The sequence below is a fragment of the Rosa rugosa genome, chromosome 5 (genome assembly GCF_958449725.1).
Source record: "Rosa rugosa chromosome 5, drRosRugo1.1, whole genome shotgun sequence".
Taxonomy (NCBI): domain Eukaryota; kingdom Viridiplantae; phylum Streptophyta; class Magnoliopsida; order Rosales; family Rosaceae; genus Rosa; species Rosa rugosa.
In genome coordinates, this window is record NC_084824.1 from 16,584,458 (window position 1) to 16,590,408 (window position 5,951).

A 5,951-nucleotide genomic window follows, 5' to 3' on the forward strand; every position below is an offset into this window, starting at 1 on the left:
AACAAAGTCCAATAGAGAATGGCTCTGCTCTCTTATTCAGAGCGACTAAAATAAAACTTAACAAGAAAGGAAAGAATACATGTCTCAGACCACTACACAACTCAAAGAAAAAACACAAATACAACACCCCCTATGAAGGCAATTGTTGTAGAAGTCGTTACTCGATCAACTTTTGAATCTGCCACCAAGCATTCCAAGAATGTGTGTGTCCAACACCCACTACTAGAAAATTGACACCCCTTGTTATTTTCTGTTTCATTTGTCTAATAGATACACGTAACCGTAACAAATCAAAATATTGGGACTTATTAGATACTAATATCAGTATGTATCTAAGAAAAGATAATAGTAAATGAAATAAAAATATATAAAATTAATAGATCACACCCTTATCCATATGTTTTGTTTGCACACTGTTATTATAACCGTGACTTTCAATTTCTCCCACTGAAATCCGTATCAATATTTTTATCTAATATACATTTTTTTAATGTAGAAACTGTTTTAGGGAATCGATATTTGAGAGAAAATTGCTGTGTGTTCTCATTGATAATAGGGACCTCTTTATATAGAGGATTACAATGCATATAATCTGAATTGTACAAGGAAAGATAATCATACAATGAAGGGAAAAACTCACAAACAGTATTTGAACTACGAGCCACTAATAACTTTCGTACCTCAACTTCAAAAAATATCATTTTGGTACCTGGACTTTTCACCCCGACCCAAGATTCATACCTGGGAACAGTAAAACCGTTAACGGGGTTAACTTTTCAAGGGTATAGTCGTCCTTTCACTGTTCATCTTCTCCAAACCTCTCTCCTATCTCTGCAATTCCAGATTTTTCATCTTCTTTTTCATACCTCAGTGAAAATGAGCATCAATTCGTTTGTTTTGATGGGTTTTGTTCCAAAATTCATTTAGATTCTTGGGTATGTTTCTATTTCATTATTTGTATTAGTTCTTCAGTTCTTCCCCAATTTTCAAACTATTTGCAACACCAGAAACTCATAGCAGAAGAAAAATCCCAATCATGAATTTGCATAGTTAACAAAATAGAAAATTTATACACAGACCCATACTCGTAGTAGTGTGATCTCATACTCAATCATCTTCGTTTTTGCTTTCTCCTCCATTTTCTTATCCTCATCACAAAACCCCAGGTTGCTTCTTGTTAATGTCTAAAAGTTCGGCGGTAGCTGAACCTTTGTTAACGCTGATCCGGTGGGCGGATCGATACTTATGGTGCTCTCAAAGCTTCTGCTACCTGTCAACTAAAATACAAAGGGCGTCAGAGGGAGACCGCGCTGGGCGGTCTTCAACTCTCCGATGCCTAAGTTAGTCAATGTATTTATGTTGACAAAGTAACAGTAGGTAAGTATTGAATGCGTCATTAATGAGGAGAGAGGAGAGAACCTTTTATAGGTGGGGAAGAGGAGGTTCTTCTCCTTGTTTTCGATGTGGGACTGAAGTGCTTCAGTCCCCAGCTCTGGGAGCTACTGATGCCATTTTGGCACGGCGCGTGGCGGCGCGTCGGCGATGATCTGGGGGTGATCCGACGCTGAGGTTGTAGCCCGCCTGGCGGTGTACCTGTATGTCATTCCTTTGGTTGGAATTAGTACCTTTGGCGGTACAATGAGCGTGGCCCATTATAGCTAATTATGCTTACAAATGTACATGTATGTACAAGTCCCCCAAGTCCCCAGTCAAGGAGGGCAATCTTGGTTGGGGAGTTGTTCGGCGGTTTGAAGCGTTTTTCTTCCGCTAGACTTGCAAGAGCATAATTAGCGTCAGTGTGTTGTCAACCATGGATTTAATGAGCAAACGCTTTATACCCTTTCGGGTGGGCCCCTGCTAGGCCCCCCAGGGAGTCCCCCACTCCCCGGCTAAGATAGACCTCCGGGTGGTCAGCGAATTGTTTGTTGAGGGGGAGCTGCACGGAGCAGAGGGTGTTGGGTAGTGAACCCAATCTTAGTACCCGAGTGACGGGGGTCAACGTGCCTGATCAGGGCCGTCGTAGACTGTTGACAAGTCCCCGTGTCCCGTAGGGACCGTCTGACCGTAACACCGCGTGGCGGTCGTTGTCAGAGTGAGGCGTGGCCTCGGGATCCGCCGCTGACTGCAGCAGGAAGCAGCGTCCAGTAGACGTGCCTGGCGGTACTTTATTGAGCGATATTGCGCTGAACAAAGCACGCAGCTTGCAAGATGAAGGGGGTTCCGCTAGAGGTGTGTAGCGGAGGACGCCCCGCTTGCAGGATGGCAAGGAAGAAGTTCCGCTGGCGGGGTTTCGCTCAGCGGAGACTTCGTCTCTTGGAAGATGACAAGGGAGAAGTTCCGCTGGCGGGGTTTCGCTCAGTGGAGACTCCGTCACTTGGAAGATGACAAGGGAGAAGTTCCGCTGGCGGGGTTTCGCTCAGCGGAGACTTCGTCACTTGGAAGATGGCAAGGGAGAAGTTCCGCTTGCGGGGTTTCGCTCAGCGGAGACTTCGTCACTTGGAAGATGGCAAGGGAGAAGTTCCGCTGGCGGGGTTTCGCTCAGCGGAGACTTCGTCTCTTAGAAGATGACAAGGGAGAAGTTCCGCTGGCGGGGTTTCGCTCAGCGGAGACTCCGTCACTTGGAAGATTACAAGGGAGAAGTTCCGCTGGCGGGGTTTCGCTCAGCGGAGACTTCGTCACTTGGAAGATGACAAGGGAGAAGTTCCGCTGGCGGGGTTTCGCTCAGCGGAGACTTCGTCTCTTGGAAGATGATAAAGGGAGAAGTTCCGCTGGCGGGGTTTCGCTCAGCGGAGACTTCAGACGGTTGGTGAAGTCATCCAAGTGGTTACTTCCATCAGACGCTTCGTCTGGTGGTGGTTGACACATGTCCAACCCGTAGAGGGTTAGCGTGCGGAGGTTTATCTCCTAAGCCTGGCAGTCTTCTCGCCATAAATGATAGTAATGATGGATTTCGTAACCGAGGCGTCGCCTCGGTTAATCCGGAGAGTAAGTGGAGACTTCCGACACGTGTACGGCTGGTGTGCGATGTCGTTTTTTGAGCGGACGGCTTAGAACGCGTTGATGTTGACATAAAAGGGGGGGAACTTTAGCGAGATTTGACACTTTGTGAAAACTTCAAACCTGAGTCGTCGTCTTCAAGCTCTGTGCGATTTGCGAAGAGAGTTCCAGGGGACAAAATTTGTTGAGTCATCGGATCTTGGGGACGAGGCTTCTACCTGCGAAGACAAGCGCCTTCAACCACACCAAAGATTTCACCTTTGAGGTTGGTGCTCCGAATCTCATCCCTGTTCCATTGAATTTCTGTGTGTTTGCTTCTGTCAGTTTCTGGGTTTGTTGATTTTGGGGTGTTCTGTTCTTGGTTGGCTCACTGAGTGTGTAAAGTGGGCTTTTGGGATGGTTTTTTGGTGTTTTTGACACGGTTGGGATTTCGGGTTTTACTAGATGGTTGAATCTGGGTTAAGTGTTTGGGGGTTGTGTGTTCTTGTTTTGGTGCTTTCTGGGTAAATTGTTGCTGATGTTCTTGGCTATAACTGATGTAAGAATAGGGTAGATCTGTGTTTGTGCTAACTGGTGTGGGTTTTAGGGTTTGGGATGGCTAACGTCATAGAGATTTCGAGCAGTGAGGATTCCGTGTCTGACGTGTCGTTCAGCGCGGCGGACAAAATTTTTATTGACTCGTTGCGTCCGTCTGCCCATGCAGGAACCTCACTGCCAGAACCGCTAGAGGTTGAGCTGCTACAGACCATACCTTGGGAAGTAGTCATGGGTCGTACTTCACGTCCAGAGAGCTCTAGGGGGGGTGAGGCCGCTGCGGCCAAAGCGAGGCGCGATGAGCGGTTGGCAAGCAACAGCGCTGCCAGAGGCTCCGCTGGGGAAGAAGAAACAGCGGGGGAGGATGCTGAGTCAGCGTGGTTCCTCCAGGATGGCACCCCTGTTGACGAGGCAGGAGGGCGGATGAATGTTGCCGCCGTTAATAGGGTGAAGCGGACGTTCCGGCTGCCGGGCTCGGTGACACTGTGCCCGCCGACGGCGGATGAGAAGGCGTCGATTCTCCCGGAGGGGTTTGCCGCCGTACACGAGGCGATATTCCGCCAAGGAGTGACACTCCCGCCGGTACCCAACCTTCAGATTCTGGTGTGCGAGTTTGGCCTTGCCTTTGGTCAAGTCTGCCCCAACATGTGGCGGTTGATGCTGGCGCTAAATTCTCTGTGGCGGTTGTCCGGATGTGAAGGGCCTACTGTGGCGGAGGTGCTTCATTTCTACGAGCTGGTCTATGTAAAGCGCCATGGTTGCAGAGCGCAAGTGAACCTGAGCCGCCGCCAGGGAGCGCCCAAGCTGATCGAGAATCTAAGGGATTCAATGTCCTACTGGCGGGGGACCTTCTGCGTCGCCACAGAGGGTTGGGAGTATCACGCTGAGTCGAACGAGCAAGGGCCGACGTTTAGGATTAAGTCGGAGTTTCAACCTATCCGAGGTTGGTAACCGGCTTCCGCTGAACGTAGTTGGCGGGTTCTTGTATTTGCAGACTTGTATTTTTACTAACGACTATTGTGTTTGTGTAGCGGGACTGCGGTATAACCTAACGCGCGAAGAAGAGTGTCGCGTAGCAGGGATCAGAGGTTGCTGGCGGAACCGTAACTTGCTGGACTTCCGACTTCTGACCGGTTGGGAGTTGCTGGTCGATCAGCAGCTAACTCGCTCCGTTGGTAAGAAATCTCCGCCACAGCGCTTTTGTTTTATAATAAGTAACCCAGGCTGACTGGTTTTTTTTTTTTTTTTTTTAGAACATTCTCCGGGAAACACTTGCAGTCGCGACGCTTTCGAAAAAGCGATGGATCATGCGGAGGTAGATAACTTACTAGAGACTATGTACGCTGAGGGGCTGGCGGCCCAGAAGACGCTGGTGAACCAAGAGACACTGGCGCTGAGCCAGTCCGAGGTTCCGGTGGTGCAGCCAATGCCGCACCACTCCCATCTTGGTGACGACGGCTTGCTTGTCGTCCATGCGGGGGCCCCCGTGGCGGGCGGGAAAAAGGGGGCCGCAGCAGCGGCTTCTCAGAATGAGAGGGTACCCGCCAACAGGCGTGGTTCCCATAAAGAGAGACCGGTGCTGCCGGCGGAGACCGTCACCAGGCCAAGGGAGGAGCAGCCGACGAAGGACACGAGGGTCGCTGCCGGCAATACAAGGGCGCTGGAGAGAAAGCGCCGGCAGATTGACTCCCCTGACGAGGAAGAGGGGGAGGATGTGGAGCCAATCCTGGTCCGCCAACAGAAAAAGGCCCGTCAAGCTCCGTCGAAAGCTGCCGTGGTGGCGGGAGAGGCGCCCGCCGCCCGTGACTTGGACTCATTTGCCGAATATGCGGAGTTCATGACGGATGATGAGCGGGAGTTCCTCTTCCATCTCTGCGAACGGCTAGGTTTTGGCGGCCTAGCGGGGATCTCGCGCCCAACAGCTATTGACCAGTCGCCCTTCAGTTCGGCGTTTGGTCAAATATCCGCAGGGTTGCACGACATGTTTGAGGCGGCGAAGAAGCAGCCTCTGGTCGAATGGGAGCTTAGGGAGGAAATCCAAAGTCTCCAGAGGGAGCTGGCGGAGGCGAGGGAGAAGCTGGAGGAGGTGGAGCGTCGTCTGGCAAAGGCGGAGTGTGACTTCGAGGACGCCCGCGGCAAGCTGACGGTGGCCATTGAGCGGGACTTGGAGAGGAATGACCGCGTCTCCAAGTTGGAGCAGGACATCGCCCTGCTGCAGGAGCGGATAGCCGCTAAGGATAAGAAGCTCATTATCGTGCAGCAGGAGTCCGCTGCCAAAATAACGGAGGTGAAGCGGCTAGAGGGTCAGGTTGCCCGCCTGAGGGCTGAAGGGGATACTGCCGCGGCCGCCGCTGTTGAGGCATTCAAATAGTCGGCGGAGTATAAGAAAGCTCTGACCGAGTCGGCGAAGGCTGGGGCCT